Source organism: Eleutherodactylus coqui, chromosome 4, assembly GCF_035609145.1.
Source record: "Eleutherodactylus coqui strain aEleCoq1 chromosome 4, aEleCoq1.hap1, whole genome shotgun sequence".
NCBI classification, from domain to species: domain Eukaryota; kingdom Metazoa; phylum Chordata; class Amphibia; order Anura; family Eleutherodactylidae; genus Eleutherodactylus; species Eleutherodactylus coqui.
Genome location: NC_089840.1, coordinates 285,362,128 through 285,381,125, shown reverse-complemented (window position 1 = coordinate 285,381,125; position 18,998 = coordinate 285,362,128). Strand labels below are relative to the sequence as shown.

Sequence of the window (18,998 nt, the reverse complement as noted above, 5' to 3'; positions counted from 1 at the left end):
AAGCAGGCTCGTAACCTGATTTATTGCTCTCAAATCAGAGCAAAAATTCGGGAGAGAGCCTGCTCGCAAACTGAGTCACTCACAAGCCGAGGTTCCACTGTACATAGGTGCGCACAAAACTACGCGTCTATTTAGAACCACGGCTTCCCTATGTTGTGTTCACATGTCCGTGTTTTACAGGCATAGAAACGCGCATACCTTCAAAACATAGGACATGCGTGAACGCATAGGTCCATGCTGTGCGTCAATATTCCCCATGGGGAGACCCCTCATCACTGAACCATGTGACAGCACTGTCACAGTGTTCAGTGACAAGGAGACTCCCCGTGGGAAGTAAAGCATCCCCTGCCACAGCTGTGACAGCTGTGCAGAGAATCACGATGTTCTCCTATTGCCTTGGGAGTAGCAATGGGCTGCCAGCTACCCCTGCAGTGATTTTGAATTCAATGAATGGCTGAGCGCTGCCTGTGATCAACTGATAGCTGTGATCAATTACAGGCAGTGCTCAGCTGTCATTCATTAAATGGCTGAGCGCTGCCTGTGATGGGCTGAGCGCTAAGCCAATCAGATACAGCCCTTTCAGCAGGCGGGGATTTAAAATGCTGAAAAAACTACAGTACAATGCCGGGGACCAAGCAGAGAAGTCGTGTCTGAATTCCGACAGCGGAGGACAGGTGAGTATATAGTTTTTTTTATTTTTTACTGAAACCAGGGATGATTTTCAGGAAATGGCTTATATTTAAAGCCCTTCCCCGAAAAATCACTGCAGCGGTTGCCGGCAGCCCACTGGTTTCAATGGGGCCGCCGTTAGCAGTTGCGGACCCATTGAAGGCAATGGGCATGGACCTACATTCGCGCGTGTTTTAGCATGTACGTGGACGCTCGGTTTTGTGTGCACCTATGTACATACATAAACACGCTCGTGCGAATGCACCATGATGAAGATTATAAGGAAAAATCATTGTGGACATTAAGAAGTTCTTGTATTCCTTGTATCCTAGTGTGCTGTAAGCTTATTGACCTCCTCAAAGTGATAGTACGGCTCTAAAACTTAGATAGCTGTACACAGAGAGAGTGATTACAGTACAGTTACCTCCAGTATTAATGATTACAGTGCAGTTACCTTCAGTGATCACAGGTGATCTGCCCTCTGATTGTGGTCATCTATTTATCTACTTTTCCCAGGCCCAGACCACTCTGATGACTTCTTCCAGCTATGACTAGTCTCTGCACACTCTGTCTATCTTGACACTACCACAACGAACCTCTCAGTAACTCCCCAATGGTACTAATGCATCTTCTGTGGTCTAAAAAATCAGTAATGTCCTCTGTAAGATGTCCCTTTGTGACTCCACTGAGCTATAAGGCTGCCTTTTGTTTCCCCACTTACTTACAGTGCCCCCTACGTATCACCCAGTGCCGCTCTGCTCACAGCCTATCCTGACTCCGCCCCCTCTCCAGCTTTGTGCACATTGTGTCTGGACAAGTCGGGTAATGCTGGGAACAGAACAGCGCTGTGCGGCAGTCCTGTCAGTTAGGAAAACAGAAGATGGTTTAAGGGAAGATGGAGGGAATGTCCGGTAATTGTATTATTATAGCGGGTTTGTATGATGTTACATTGTCTCGTCTTCTTCCCATTCAGGATCCTCGGCTGATATCTTCTATATCAGATAATTATCCTGATTGACCCGACAAGGATGGATAGGAACCGGGACAAGATGGCGGAGAGTTTATTCACCCTCACCCTAGAGATACTCTTCCAGCTTACAGGAGAGGTGAGAGATTCTGGGGATGACATTAAATCATTCTTATCTCTTTCAGTCTCTGGTCACACCTACGGAAAAGGATTTACTACCGATTCAGTCCTTCGGCCGCCTTCACATGAAGCGTGATTACTACGGGTGTTCCACAATGGTAGCCTGCAGCTATTATGCAGTAAATACGCAGCAGACAACAGAAAATGTGAACAGAACCTTAGTAACTGATGAATATAACAGGAGAGGTGAAAATGTCTGCAGGGATATTTATGGATGTATCTCCCATAAACAGGATTACACGGTAGTGAAGAAGACTTCTAGTGATGGCTGTCAGGCCCCGGTGTCTGATGGGTCGGGAAGTACCCTGAGCCCAATCACAGGGCCTCCACCTCGCCCCCTGATACTGGAAGAGATCAATGAGCAGAAGATCCTAGAACTCACCAACAAGATGGTTGAGCTGCTGACTGGAGAGGTGACGCTGCTGGGACATTATACAGTAACGCCACGGCGGTATAACGTGTCTGGGTGATGACGGTATCATTGTGTTGTCAGGTTCCTATAAGGTGTCAGGACGTCACTGTCTATTTCTCCATGGAGGAGTGGGAGTATTTAGAAGGACATAAGGATCTGTACAAGGACGTCATGATGGAGGACCACCAGCCCCCTCCATCACCAGGTAATAGATAGGACTAAATCCACACGGCCTTTATTATTTGCACTAGCTGATATACCCGATTTTGCCCAAGTTAATCTGATACAGGTTTTTACGTGTTGTTCGCACAGAAAATGTAATGAAGTCAAGGTTACGTTAGGGTAACCGGGAAATAAAATATGTATACACATAGAGGAGCGTTAGATTCTCCTCAGGCTGCATGTACCGATGTCCCTCTGCAGAATGTGCCATCCCTCCCACTCTCCTCATTTAGGACCTAAAGAATGTTCATGCCAAATATCACGCTTCTATGATACCGGGAAGTTACATTGCATAGCAGTGTACTTACTTTTGCAATTAGGATTGAGTTATCGAGTTGTGACCCCCTTTACTTTTCCAATTTAGGAACTAAAGAATGGTCTTGCTATGTTTCATGTTTGTATGACACCTGGAAGTTACATTACATAGAGGTGCCAATACTTTTGCACTTAGCATTGAATAATCAAGTTGGGACCCATTTACTTTTCCTATTTAAGACCTAAAACATGGTTCTGCCAAATTTCATATTTGTTCGACATCGGGAAGCTACATTTCATAGGGATGCCATTATTTTTGCACTTAGCATTGAATAATCAAGTTGTGACCCCTTTACTTTTCCTATTTAGGACCTAAAGAATCGTCTTGCCAAATTTCATGTTTATAGAACACCGCGAAGTTAGAGAATTAGATTTGGTACATTACACAGGGGCGCCAATACTTTTGCAATTAGCATTGAATTTTCGAGTTGTGCCCTCTTTTCTTTTCCTATTAAGGATCTAAAGAATGTTCCTGCCAAATGTTATGTTTGTACAACATTAGGAAGTTAGAGAATTAGATTTGGTACATTACACAGGGGTGCCAATACTTTTGCACTTAGGATTAAATAATCGAGTTGTGACCCCGTTACTTTTCCTATATAGGCTCTAAAGAATGCTCCTGCCAAATTTCATTGTTGTATGACATCGGGAAGTTAAAGAATTAGTGGTGAGTAAAGATGAGCGAGTAAACTAGCTAAGGGCAATTGCTCGAGCGAGCATTGCCCTTAGCGAGTACCTGCCCGCTCGAAACAAAAGGTTCGGGTGCCAGCGCGGGGGAGCGGTGAGTAGCGGCAGTCAGCATGGGTGAGCGGGGTGAAGAGAGGGAGAGAGAGATCTCCCCTCCGTTCCTCCCCGCTCTTCCCCACAGCTAACTGCTTGAGCAATTGCCCTTAGCGAGTATGCTCGCTCATCACTAGTGGCGAGTCATTCAGTGAGGGCTTTCCCCTATATAGATATATATATTGCTATAAAGAATTAATTTATTCGCTGTCTGTGTTTTCTGCAGGTAGATCCAGTAAGAGAACAGCAGCGGAGAGATGTCCCCGGCCTCTTCTTCCACAGGATGATCAGGTAGATGGAGAGAAGGTCTCATGAAATCTCCCCTCTGGTCTGTAGGACGGCTGGGAAGGTCTTGTGTTCAGTCTTATTATATGATTGATACTTGTGTAATGAGAAAGCTGGAGATGGCAGGATTACAGCCGACCGCAGACATTAGATCTCCGCATCTTATCACTATTTTCTGGTTCTGGAGACTTCTGATTGGAATAAAGAAGCAACAGGTTGGAGTTATACAGGAGACCTGCAGCTATTTGGCCCAGATCACTACTGCTGTCATGTCATTCCGGCTCCTCATACTAATTAATGACCTTTTCTGGCCATATAAAACCTTCCACACGACTTCTCCAACTGTGTGATGACTTTTACAATATTTATTTCACAGCTGGTGAAACTGGAGGAAGATCCGATCCCTATTGATGCTACAGAGACACATGTGAGGGGGGATCAGCCGTGTAAGGAGGAGATCCCTACAGATGACCCCCCAGGTGAGACTACATGTAGAGAAGAGTCTGTGTTGTCGGGGTTTTCAGCTGTATATTCCCTTATTCAGCCAACATATATAATAAAGTGTAAATGTTATATAATATTTTTATGTACCGTATATACCGGCGTATAAGGCGACGGGGCGTATAAGACGACCCCCCCAACTGTCACCTTATACGCCGGTATTCAGTGGAGAAAAAAAAATAAATTCATTACTCACCTCCCACGGCGTTCTGTCGCGCTCCGGCAGGATGTCGCTCGCTCCGGCAGGATGTCGCTCGCTCCTCGTCCCCGCCGCAGCATAGCTTTCTGAATGCGGGGCTTGAGATCCCCGCTTCCAGAAAGCTAATACACACGCCGGCAGCCATGACATCATTGAATGGCTGTGATTGGCTGAAGGCGCACGTGGCTTCAGCCAATCACACTATTCAATGACATCATTGAATGGGTGTGATTGCTAACACGTGCGCCTTCAGCCAATCACAGCCATTCAATGCTGTCATGGCTACCGGCGTGTGTATTAGCTTTCTGGAAGCGGGGATTTCAAACCCCGCATTCAGAAAGCTATGCTGCGCCGGGGACGAGGAGCGAGCGACAGCCTGCTGGAGCGAGCGACATCCTGCCGGAGCGCGACAGAACGCCGGGGGAGGTGAGTAATAAATTTTTTTTTTTTACACTTTTTTTTTTTTGTATTACCGGCGCATAAGACGACCCCCGACTGCAGAGCAGATTTTTCGGGGTTCAAAAGTCGTCTTATACGCCGGTATATACGGTAAACCATTTTTCAATATATTCTGCTAAAAACAATTGTGGGAACATCTCAATCACACATCAGATCTGGATGATCTCCATCCTCTGCAGACTCTTTCATGTCTGTCACATGTGCTCATTGTGAAGCTGCTCTCATCTGTGAAGAGAACGGTGTGCCAATGGCCGACCTGCCAATTCTGGTGTCTCTGGCGAATGCTCTATAGGCTGCATGGTGCTGGGATATGAGCTCAGCTCCCACTACAGGATGTTGGGCCCTCGTGGCCCCTCATGGGGTGTTTCTGCAGTTTGGTCAGTAGTCTGCTGGGGGTCATTCTGTAGGGTTCTGGCACTGCTTCTCCTGTTTCTCCTTGCACAAAGGATACCTTGGATAGTGAGTTCAGGACTGTCCTTCACTGTGTGCCTGCAGGATGCAACGAGCACAAATCAGTCAGGAGGTCTGTAATAATCGTTGAATATACAGCAATAAGCTATACAAGCAGTTATGTTATTTCCCCCCATAGCGTTTTGGTAGAGCCACAGGCGCCGTGTAAGGAGAAGCCATCCTTACTACCAGCCCTCTCCATCACCAGGTAATAGACAGGACTAAATCCACATAGCCTTTATTATTTGCACTAGCTGATATACCCGATTTTGCCCAAGTTAATCTGATACAGGTTTTTACGTGTTGTTCACACAGAAAATGTAATGAAGTCAAGGTTACGTTAGGGTAACCGGGAAATAAAATATGTATACACATAGAGGAGCGTTAGATTCTCCTCAGGCTGCATGTACCGATGTCCCTCTGCAGAATGTACCATCCCTCCCACTCTCCTCATTTAGGACCTAAATAATGTTCATGCCAAATATCACGCTTCTATGATACCGGGAAGTTACACTGCATAGCAGTGTACTTACTTTTGCAATTAGGATTGAATAATCGAGTTGTGACCCCTTTACTTTTCCCATTTAGGAACTAAAGAATGGTCTTGCTATGTTTCATGTTTGTATGACACCTGGAAGTTACATTACATAGAGGTGCCAATACTTTTGCACTTAGCATTGAATAATCAAGTTGGGACCCATTTACATTTCCTATTTAAGACCTAAAATAAGGTTCTGCCAAATTTCATATTTGTTCGACATCGGAAAGCTACATTTCATAGGGATGCCATTATTTTTGCACTTAGCATTGAATAATCAAGTTGTGACCCCTTTACTTTTCCTATTTAGGACCTAAAGAATGGTCGTGCCAAATTTCATGTTTATAGAACACCGCGAAGTTAGAGAATTAGATTTGGTACATTACACAGGGACGCCAATACTTTTGCAATTAGCATTGAATTTTCTAGTTGTGCCCTCTTTTCTTTTCCTATTAAGGATCTGAAGAATGTTCCTGCCAAATGTTATGTTTGTCGAACATTGGGAAGTTAAAGAATTAGATTTGGTACATTACACAGGGGTGCCAATACTTTTGCACTTAGCATTAAATAATCGCGTTGTGACCCCGTTACTTTTCCTATATAGGCTCTAAAGAATGCTCCTGCTAAATTTAATTGTTATATGACATCGGGAAGTTGAAGAATTAGTGGTGAGTAGAGATGAGCGAGTATACTCGCTAAGGGCAATTGCTCGAGCGAGCATTGCCCTTAGCGAGTACCTGCCCGCTCGAAACAAAAGGTTCGGGTGCCAGCGCGGGGGAGCGGTGAGTAGCGGCAGTCAGCATGGGGGAGCGGGGTGGAGAGAGAGAGATCTCCCCTCCGTTCCTCCCCGCTTTTCCCCACAGCTAGCTGCTCGAGCAATTGCCCTTAGCGAGTATGCTCGCTCATCACTAGTGGCGAGTCATTCAGTGAGGGCTTTCCCCTACATAGATATATATATTGCTATAAAGAATTAATTTATTCGCTGTCTGTGTTTTCTGCAGGTAGATCCAGTAAGAGAACAGCAGCGGAGAGATGTCCCCGGCCTCTTCTTCCACAGGATGATCAGGTAGATGGAGAGAAGGTCTCATGAAATCTCCCCTCTGGTCTGTAGGACGGCTGGGAAGGTCTTGTGTTTAGTCTTATTATATGATTGATACTTGTGTAATGAGAAAGCTGGAGATGGCAGGATTACAGCCAACCGCAGACATTAGATCTCCGCATCTTATCACTATTTTCTGGTTCTGGAGACTTCTGTTGGAATAAAGAAGCAACAGGTTGGAGTTATACAGGAGACCTGCAGCTATTTGGCCCAGATCACTACTGCTGTCATGTCATTCCGGCTCCTCATACTAATTAATGACCTTTTCTGGCCATATAAAACCTTCCACACGACTTCTCCAACCGTGTGATGACTTTTACAATATTTATTTCACAGCTGGTGAAACTGGAGGAAGATCTGATCCCTATTGATGCTACAGAGACACATGTGAGGGGGTATCAGCCGTGTAAGGAGGGGATTCCTACAGATGACCCCCCAGGTGAGACTACATGTAGAGAAGAGTCTGTGTTGTCGGGGTTTTCAGCTGTATATTCCCTTATTCATCCATAATATATAATAAAGTGTAAATGTTATATAATATTTTTATGTAAACCATTTTTCAATATATTCTGCTAAAAACAATTGTGGGAACATCTCAATCACACATCAGATCTGGATGATCTCGATCCTCTGCAGACTCTTTCATGTCCGTCACATGTGCTCATTGTGAAGCTGCTCTCATCTGTGAAGAGAACGGTGTGCCAATGGCCGACCTGCCAATTCTGGTGTCTCTGGCGAATGCTCTTCTGGCTGCATGGTGCTGGGATGTGAGCTCAGCTCCCACTACAGGATGTTGGGCCCTCGTGGCCCCTCATGGGGTGTTTCTGCAGTTTGGTCAGTAGTCTGCTGGGGGTCATTCTGTAGGGTTCTGGCACTGCTTCTCCTGTTCCTCCTTGCACAAAGGATACCTTGGATAGTGAGTTCAGGACGGTCCTTCGCCGTGTGCCTGCAGGATGCAATGAGCACAAATCAGTCAGGAGGTCTGTAATAATCGTTGAATATACAGCAATAAGCTATACAAGCAGTTATGTTATTTCCCCCCATAGCGTTTTGGTAGAGCCACAGGCGCCGTGTAAGGAGAAGCCATCCTTACTACCAGCCCTCTCCATCACCAGGTAATAGACAGGACTAAATCCACATAGCCTTTATTATTTGCACTAGCTGATATACCCGATTTTGCCCAAGTTAATTTGATACAGGTTTTTACGTGTTGTTCACACAGAAAATGTAATGAAGTCAAGGTTACGTTAGGGTAACCGGGAAATAAAATATGTATACACATAGAGGAGCGTTCGATTCTCCTCAGGCTGCATGTACCGATGTCCCTCTGCAGAATGTACCATCCCTCCCACTCTCCTCATTTAGGACCTAAAGAATGTTCATGCCAAATATCACGCTTCTATGATACCGGGAAGTTACATTGCATAGCAGTGTACTTACTTTTGCAATTAGGATTGAATAATCGAGTTGTGACCCCTTTACGTTTCCCATTTAGGAACTAAAGAATGGTCTTGCTATGTTTCATGTTTGTATGACACCTGGAAGTTACATTACATAGAGGTGCCAATACTTTTGCACTTAGCATTGAATAATCAAGTTGGGACCCATTTACTTTTCCTATTTAAGACCTAAAACATGGTTGTCCCAAATTTCATGTTTATAGAACACCGCGAAGTTAGAGAATTAGATTTGGTACATTACACAGGGGCGCCAATACTTTTGCAATTCGCATTGAATTTTCGAGTTGTGCCCTCTTTTCTTTTCCTATTAAGGATCTGAAGAATGTTCCTGCCAAATGTTATGTTTGTACAACATTAGGAAGTTAGAGAATTAGATTTGGTACATTACACAGGGGTGCCAATACTTTTGCACTTAGCATTAAATAATCGAGTTGTGACCCCGTTACTTTTCCTATATAGGCTCTAAAGAATGCTCCTGCCAAATTTCATTGTTGTATGACATCGGGAAGTTAAAGAATTAGTGGTCAGTAGAGATGAGCGAGTATACTAGCTAAGGGCAATTGCTCGAGCGAGCATTGCCCTTAGCGAGTACTTGCCCGCTCGAAACAAAAGGTTCGGGTGCCAGCGCGGGGGAGCGGTGAGTAGCGGCAGTCAGCATGGGGGAGCGGGGTGGAGAGAGGGAGAGAGAGATCTCCCCTCCGTTCCTCCCCGCTCTTCCCCACAGCTAACTGCTCGAGCAATTGCCCTTAGCGAGTATGCTCGCTCATCACTAGTGGCGAGTCATTCAGTGAGGGCTTTCCCCTATATAGATATATATATTGCTATAAAGAATTAATTTATTCGCTGTCTGTGTTTTCTGCAGGTAGATCCAGTAAGAGAACAGCAGTGGAGAGATGTCCCCGGCCTCTTCTTCCACAGGATGATCAGGTAGATGGAGAGAAGGTCTCATGAAATCTCCCCTCTGGTCTGTAGGACGGCTGGGAAGGTCTTGTGTTCAGTCTTATTATATGATTGATACTTGTGTAATGAGAAAGCTGGAGATGGCAGGATTACAGCCGACCGCAGACATTAGATCTCCACATCTTATCACTATTTTCTGGTTCTGGAGACTTCTGATTGGAATAAAGAAGCAACAGGTTGGCGTTATACAGGAGACCTGCAGCTATTTGGCCCAGATCACTACTGCTGTCATGTCATTCCGGCTCCTCATACTAATTAATGACCTTTTCTGGCCATATAAAACCTTCCACACGACTTCTCCAACTGTGTGATGACTTTTACAATATTTATTTCACAGCTGGTGAAACTGGAGGAAGATCCGATCCCTATTGATGCTGCAGAGACACATGTGAGGTGGGATCAGCCGTGTAAGGAGGAGATTACTACAGATGACCCCCCAGGTGAGACTACATGTAGAGAAGAGTCTGTGTTGTCGGGGTTTTCAGCTGTATATTCCCTTATTCATCCATAATATATAATAAAGTGTAAATGTTATATAATATTTTTATGTAAACCATTTTTCAATATATTTTGCTAAAAACAATTGCAGGAACATCTCAATCACACATCAGATCTGGATGATCTCCATCCTCTGCAGACTCTTTCATGTCCGTCACGTGCTCATTGTGAAGCTGCTCTCATCTGTGAAGAGAACGGGGTGCCAATGGCCGACCTGCCAATTCTGGTGTCTCTGGCGAATGCTCTATTCGCTGCATGGTGCTGGGATATGAGCTCAGCTCCCACTACAGGATGTTGGGCCCTCGTGGCCCCTCATGGGGTGTTTCTGCAGTTTGGTCAGTAGTCTGCTGGTGGTCATTCTGTAGGGTTCTGGCACTGCTTCTCCTGTTCCTCCTTGCACAAAGGATACCTTGGATAGTGAGGACGGTCCTTCGCCGTGTGCCTGCAGGCTGCAACGAGCACAAAACAGTCAGCAGTTCTGTAATAATATACAGCAATAAGCTATACAAGCTGTTATGTTATTTCCCCTTAATGTTTTGGTAGAGCCACAGGCGCCGTGTAAGGAGAAGCCATCCTCATTCTGCATTCAGCTGCTCCTTCCATCTGCCCCCAGCTGATACCCCATGCACTATGTCAGGGTCTCTGCAACATCCAATCACTCTATCAGACCTGGACCCCCGTCCCCAGTGCTGCCTCCGCACATGTGCAAGTACTATTATCATGTCCCTCTCCTCTGCTGCTGGAACCAGAAGGACTGGGCATGCTCAGTAGGAACTTCCCACATCTTGGTACAAGTAACAGTCAGCTGGGTTAGTGAATGGCTACAAACATATCTGTGCCCACTGATAATGGCGGTGCCGGGCTTGTAAAGGCGTCTTTATTCCCCAGTCAGCAGCACATGATCAGCAGACTGTAGTTGCAGCGCAGTACAGGGCAGTTTACATTGGGGGGCGTCAGCAGCTCTTATCCACGGCTCGTACGGTTCCTGCGCTCTGTAACCTTACAAGCTGTATGAGCCGCGGATAAGAGCAGCAGCTGAGAGCGCCCCCTGGAGGTAGGAAATTACTGTCACCACAGGGAGGAAATCATCGCAGAGCACGTCCTGCAATGTGGAAGTACAAAAAGTAAGTTATTGGCCAAGATAATTGGCCCATTATGATGTTATCAGTAGACTAGGTGCTCCACAAATTATTCTGCCTGTAGTTAATGGGAAAACACTGTTTAACAATTTATATTTTTTACATACGATTTGTATAATATACACAATTAGTTTCGGACAGCGCCCCGAGAAGCGGAATGTAAAATCAATAGAACCGCAAAGAAGTAGGACTCACCCGGTGTAGACAGTCCATCACAGACCGGCCACCACACTGCTGGTCCTAGTTCACCTTTATAACGGTGTAGCGCTTCTCCACTCCACCACTATATCCCTGATTGGGTCACGAACCTCATTGAACATTGTCAAGAATCTAGGTTGGTTTTAAAACGATCACCCGTTCCTCCAGGTTTCTTTTGGAGAGTCGGTGTCTTCCAGGGTTTATTCCATTAGCAAAGGACAATAGATACAATGCAGGAGATGCAACAAGAGGGCTTACTGACAAATCTGCCTCCACTCTGAAGCATATGACACAGAGGCATGATAGCAGTATGAGGTACTTCTTATAACTGGGCACCCAGAAGTGCGTACGTGCGTAGACCAATATTTGGGGGCACACATAAGCAAAAGGCCACGCACCAAATGGGCACATGGGCAAAAGAAATGTTCGTTATACTATATACGTGCGCAAGCCTGACCCTATGCAATTCTGTGCGCTTTTGCACATGCTCCGTTCACACATGTTATTCGGACAGATTCAGTCTACTTGTTAATGGACCAGCACCACATGTATAATCCTTATGGGATATTATATCATAGAATATGTTAAGGAAAAGCTACTTCTGTCCCAGAGGCATCCAAATTGCAAAGAGTTATAAAATCAAAGGTGGAGAAAATGAAGAGCGAATCAATTAGAAAAAAATACAATAAAAAAGTGTATTAAAATAATAGAAAGGTAAAACATGAGTAACATAAACCTGTAGTGCCAATATATTAAATGGGTGAAAATGTTACAGGGGAAAAACAACAATAGTCACTGGCAGAGCTGATCAGGGACCGCTACGACCACGCAGCTCTGTTGTGACGGCGATCTCGTGATCGCCAGCTTGCGTAGGGGAAGTTATACTTCCACTTTCACTTCTTCTTACATAGTACTCATTGAGCACTATGTACCTGGGAAAGGAGAAGGCAGAAGCTGTTAAAGCCCAGGAAGAAGCGCCATATATTAAAATACTAATATTTAAAATACATAAAAAACAATACAGCAGGATTAGTTCTGAGGTATGTATAGGGAATACAGATCAAATTAACCCTTAGGAAGCTGTAAATTATAATAAAATTTGTGAGAAAAGACATATTTGTTAACAATTAAACATTATTGAGGGGCAAAATAATTGTAAAATTAAAAAGTAAAAAATCGTAAAACTTAAAACGGGGGGGGGGGGGGGGGGTTACAGGAGATATTTAAAATTGGCATAAAAAACTAATATGGTCAAGCGCTTCACTTAGTCCCTCGGGTGACAAGGTGTCCAATCAGAAGATTTAAAAATCCCCATAGTGCTCATTTTCACAAACTCTCCATAAGGGATTTCTCCAGTGGGGTCAGGCACATAAGTGAGACATCATGATGGTGTAAAGAATTTTTTCAGCCCACATATTTCAGGCCGCATGGACACTCAAGGAGGTAATAATGTAGATTAATCCACAGTTTAAAAAATGTTTTTAAATATAATTTTTATTTATAAATATCTTCTTCCTGCTGTGGATTAAAGGAGTTTTGTCATTGAACTAAAAAAAAATCAATACTTACCTACTCCTCCCCATGTAGTCTTCTTAGAGCATCTTCTCTAGTCATCTCACCGCAAGCCGGCCGGATCCACTTCTTCTTGTTATGGAGCGCGCACTGCTGGCATTCTTCTTCCTGCTGGGCAATGTACGCCTCGTCACTAGTGACGTAACATTCGCTACCTAGCAAAGAAAATGTCGATCTATTGCCTAAACTGCGCATGAGCGCTATCTGGACACAAGTGTTCAAATACTATTGCAGAGAGACAGCGCACTTGTACAGTCTTGGCAATAGATCAGCACTCCCTGCTAGGCTATAAGCACTACATCACTAGTGATGTATCGTACATTGTTCTGCAGGAAGAACAATGCTGGCAATGTACAGTTTGTCACCGGACAACGAAGAATAGGCCGTTTGGAGGTAAGGTGACCTGGGGGAAAGAAGCGGGGGCTGCAGGAGCCAGGAGAAGATCGATGGGGAGAAGATGTACTAAGAAGGCTGCCTGTGGAGGAAAAGGTAAGTATTGAGATACTGAATGGCCAAAATCCCCTTTTCGTGGGGAATGTCAGTGTATACACATTTCACATCTAGGGAGGCCCAGAGGTAGGTATCTTTCCATAGGATATCTTTTATACAGCTTTGTGTCCTGTATTCTTCGGGTAACCTAGAAGGTATGTAACAAAACGTTGTAATTGGGGGTCTACATATTATGAAAGATTACTGGTTATAGTTCAGATCCCCGCTGTGATAGGGCATCCTGGGGGGTTCCTAAGGCTTTTGTGGGTATTTTGGTAAAAAATAAAAGAATGGGGTTTCTGGGGTAATAATATGTATACAATCCTTTTCAGGAATGTGCTGCTGGTTCATTAATATGTGCACTAAAGCTGTCTGAATAACATGTGAGAGCGGAGCATTGCCACAGAATTGCATATAAAATTTTCCCGCTCCTTCTGGGCCAGCCGGATTTAGCTTTGGATGCATGCACGTATGTACTTGCATTCGCCCAGTTATAAGAAGTACCTCATTCTGTTATCATGTCTCTGTGTCACATGCTGGAGGAAGGAGGCAAATGTGTCAGGAAGCCCTCCGACACGCGTTTCATTTCCTGTATTGTATCTATTGTCCTATGCCAATGATGGCGAACCTTTTAGAGACCGAGTGCCCAAACTGCAACCCAAAACCCACATATTTATCGCAAAATGCCAGCACATCAGGGAGCGGAGCTTATCACGACTTATGATTTTTACCCCCGTCGTTCTAAAAAGGACAGGGCCGCTTCAAAATAGGCAGGGTGCAGATTTTGACTGCTTTTTGGATGCGGAAATGCTGCAGAATGTCCTCAGCGGAAATTAATGTGGAAAATTCTGCAGCATTTCTGCATCCAAAAAGCAGTCAAAATCTGCACCCTGTCTATTTTGAAACAGCCCTGTCCATTTCTGCCACATGTAAACATACCCCAGCGGTAATAGTGATCCCCCCAGAGGCCCAAGCGATAATAGTAACCACCCCACAGTGGCCCCCAGCATAATAGCGACATCCCACAGTGGCCCCCAGTATAATAGCGACATCCCACGGAGGCCCCCAGTATAATAGCGACAATCCCACAGAGGCCCCCAGTATCATAGTGACATCCCACAGCGGCCCCCAGTATCATACTGACACCCCACAGAGTACCCCCAGTATAATAGGGACACCCCACAGTGGCCCCCCACTGTAAGTGACACCCCACAGCGTACCCCAGTGTAATAGTGACACCCCATAATGCCCCTCAGTATAATAGTGACACCCCACAGCAGCCCCCAGTGTAATAGTGACACCCCACAGCTGTCCCTAGTGTAATAGTGACATCCCACAGAATACCCCAGTATAATAGTGACACCCCACAGCAGCCCCCAGTGTAATAATGACACCCCACAGCGGTCCCTAGTGTAATAGTGACATCCCACAGGATACCCCAGTATCTTAGTGACACCCCACAGCGGCCCCCAGTATCATACTGACACCCCACAGAGTACCCCCAGTATAATAGGGACACCCCACAGTGGCCCCCCACTGTAAGTGACACCCCACAGCGTACCCCAGTGTAATAGTGACACCCCATAATGCCCCTCAGTATAATAGTGACACCCCACAGCAGCCCCCAGTGTAATAGTGACACCCCACAGCTGTCCCTAGTGTAATAGTGACATCCCACAGAATACCCCAGTATAATAGTGACACCCCACAGCAGCCCCCAGTGTAATAATGACACCCCACAGCGGTCCCTAGTGTAATAGTGACATCCCACAGGATACCCCAGTATCTTAGTGACACCCCACAGCATACCCCAGTGTAATAGTCGCCAACCAATGGTTAATTAAAAAAAAACTCTACAGGGGTTTATTAAATAAAAAACATACTACAAATGAACATGCATGCAACGCGTTTCGGCGGGTACAAAAAACGCCTCTCAAGCTTGAGAAAGACGGTTTTTGTACCCGCCGAAACGCGTTGCATGCATGTTCATTTGTAGTATGTTTTTTATTTAATAAACCCCTGTAGAGTTTTTTTGAAATTAACCATCGGTTGGCGACTTATATAGAGCGATCTTCCGTGCAGCGCAGGAAAAGAGTTTTTTCATATTTGGTTCATTTGTATTTACTCATCCTTAAAATCAGGCGCTCTCCTTGATTATACCCTTCTTTTTTTCCAGTGTAATAGTGACACCTCAAAGTGTACCCTAGTGTAATAGTGACGCCCCACAGCGTACCCCAATGTAATAGTGACACCTCATAGCAGCCCCCAGTGTAATAGTGACATCCCACAGTGGCCCCCAGTATCATAGTGACCCCCCTACCCCCGAGACTCACATACTCACCCCCTCCTCCTTGTGGGAGCTCCACTCCTCCTTTGCTCGGTGTTGCTGCTCAGCACTGATCCCAGTGCACACTGTGACGTCAGTGTGCTGCCGGACGCCTCCTCCCCTTGCTCTCGTAGAGCCTAAGAGGAGATGTCGGGGGAAGGGGAGGAGGATCCCGGCTGCACACTGACGTCACAGTGTGCTCCGGGATCAGTGCTACTAGCAGCGCAGCTGAGTGAATGCCGGCAGGGGAGCCATGGCCCCTGCCGGTATTCAAAACTGCTGAGCGGGCAATGGCGGCATGTGCCAGTAGGGAGGGCTCTGTGTGCTGCCTCTGGCACGCGGGTCATAGGCTCGTCACCACTGACCTATGCTAATGGAATAAATGCCAGAAGATACCGACTCTCCAAAAGAAACCTGGGGGAGCATGTGATAATTCAGAGGCTTACCTGCATTCTTGAGGAGCTATTTGGATGTCCGGGAACCCACCATTCTTCGTAAGTTAAAGCTTGTATATAATCTCTACCAGTTACTGACCGACACACTTTGGAGCGCAGGGTTTTTGCAACTCACAATTTGTATGGACATTTTATATATAAATGCAATAAAATATCAATACAATTGTTATATTCAAAAATATTAAAATCAGTTCAATTCTTTGCAGATGACGACACCAAGAGAGCAGAGGGACATCTGATATCTTCAGGTTTTACAGTGGAAGATCATGGTATCATACAAGATACATACAAAGAACCTACCATTATCCCAGATGTACCCTCAGCCTTTCCCAGCAGACATCTGTCATCTGATCCTTTTATAGAGATTCCATCTTCTGATTCATCACAGACTAGTAAGCAGCATAACATTTACAGAAGAGATGTTAAAGAAGAAACAGTTGTCACAGGGAAGAAGTCATATTCATGTTCAGAATGTGGCAAACTCTTTACCCAAAAATCATATATTGTTAGACATCAGAGTACTCACACAGAGGAGAAGCCATTTTCCAGTTTAATATGTGGAAAGTGTTTTTCCAAGAAATCACATTTTCGAAGACATCAGAGAATTCACACAGGGGAGAAACCATTCTCCTGTTCAGAATGTGGGAAGTGTTTTACCAATAAATCACATCTTCTAGAACATCAAAGAGCTCACACAGGGGAGAAGCCATTTTCCTGTTCACAATGTGAAAAGTGTTTTTCCAGGAAATCACATTTTCTAAGACATCAGAGAATTCACACGGGGAGAAACCATTCTCCTGTTCACAATGTGGGAAGTGTTTTACCAACAAAACACAGCTTATAGAACATCAGAGAACTCATACAGGGGAAAAGCCATTTTCCTGTTCAGAATGTGGGAAGTGTTTTTTTTCCATTTATCCCATTTGGATGGGATACTTGTGTGTCTGAAGTTGTAATTTGTGTGTCTTTGGTTGTATGGGATGCTTGCGTGTCTCGAGTTGCTTTAATTTCTGCAAAACCTCGTCTTGCTCCCATTGTTGCCTGTGACAGGTCTATGTATAGGTGTACATCTGAATACGGACTTGGAAGAGTTTTTAGCTTTCCCGCAGCTGTCATGAGGGCTTCCTTGGTACTGCAATAATGGATGTGTGTAATAATGTCCCGTAGGATGGTTTCATGCAGGAAATTGGGATGGGGTAATCTGTGTGCCCTATCGGTCTTTAAGTCATGTTCAGGAACATCGGGGAGGACTTTATGCATGAGACGTATCAAATACCCTTGAATCTCCACCGAAGAGACAGATGCAGGAACACCTCTAAACTTCACATTACTATACCTTTTTCTGTCCTCTAGATCTGTGAGCTTATTTTGTTATTTAGCCCCACCTCCTCCAGGGCGTAACGGGCATCTAGTACTTCATTATTAGATTTAACCTCTTCCCCATCCTAATTTCACCTGGTCCATCCTGTCACTGATTTCTGAAACTGTTGCAATAATGTTGGAAGAAAAGCTTTTAAAATGGGCTTGTATGGTATCTCTTAGTGCTATGATTGCTTCTTTAATAAACAACTCAGTGTCTGATCTATTTGTAGAGGAGAGCTTTATAAACCCATCTTCTGCTGTTGTTTCAGGGTTTACAGCAGTTTGCATACCCTCTCTGTTGGACATTTTTTCCTTCTTCTTTCCAGGGCTTCCTTGTAGGGGAGTTGCTGTTGCCACATATCTTGGGTATTCTGTGTGATCCTACAGCAGCTTCTCTCTGCTCTTCTCTTGTCCTCCTCTCTACCCCCACCTCTGACAGGCCCCCTGTGCTTGTTTTGTTTGGATTTATTTACTCGACACCCCTAGGAGAGAAGGCGGGAGGGGGAGGGTCAGGTCTTTTCTCCTTACTGTTCTGTGTTTCATCTGACAAGAGGCCAGAAGCCATGCTCTTTATCAGAGGCGACTCCAAGGCTGCAAAGAATTCCTGCAGCCACCCTGGATTTGCTCAGGAGGCCTTTCTTCTTGTCATACCTGAAGTCTTAGTTAAGTGCTGAACTGCGTACAGCGTTTTTTGTCACCAGTAGTGCTGGTTTAGTTGCTGCAGGAGTGAAGGTGCCGAGAGGAGCTCACTCTGCTGCTTCCGTCTCAGTTCAGATATGGAATGACCACGACTCCCCTGGATCGTAGGATTCCATTGAATGCTGACATGCTTCATGAAAACACCATGGCCAACCAAAATCAGACTGAACTGCAAGATGGAGGAAACGCTGATGTGGGTGGGAAGAAGATTGGAATGTACAAGTAAGCATCCCAAATGTCCACCAAGAATAGGAATTCATTGACCTCTATAAAAACTATTGCAGAGCAGATTCCATTTGAAAACAGCAAAGATGGATATACTGGTTCAGATGTTTCAGGTGCATCATGGGGCAGACTGAGCTATCCTTCTTGGGGACGATGAACAGATTCAGATAGAACTCCATGAACATTTTTTGAATGGTAACCAGAACAATGTCTTCTAGGTCCAAAAGCAAATTAAGAGTTTGCTCGAAAGCTGAGGCAAGAGACGGAGATTGGGGAGGATGAGATATAAAGAAATGATCGTGGGGTAGGGAAAAATTCTCTCTTGTATCTGGTAGAGATCACTTCTTTGACCAAAACTTCCTCACTGGCAGTTAGCGAGACTGCTTAAAGGGGTTGTCCCGTGCCGAAACGGGTTTTTTTTTTTTCAATAGCCCCCCTGTTCGGCGCGAGACAAACCCGATGCAGGGGTAAAAAAAACAAACGGATAGTACTTACCCGAATCCCCGCGCTCCGGTGACTTCTTACTTACCTTGCGAAGA

At 45.1% G+C, this 18,998-nt stretch overlaps 1 pseudogene; it reads left to right on the top strand.

Annotated features, from left to right (window-relative positions):
* LOC136624513 (zinc finger protein 585A-like) overlaps positions 1-18,998 on the top strand; it is a 252,475-nt pseudogene that overhangs the window by 193,238 nt on the left and 40,239 nt on the right.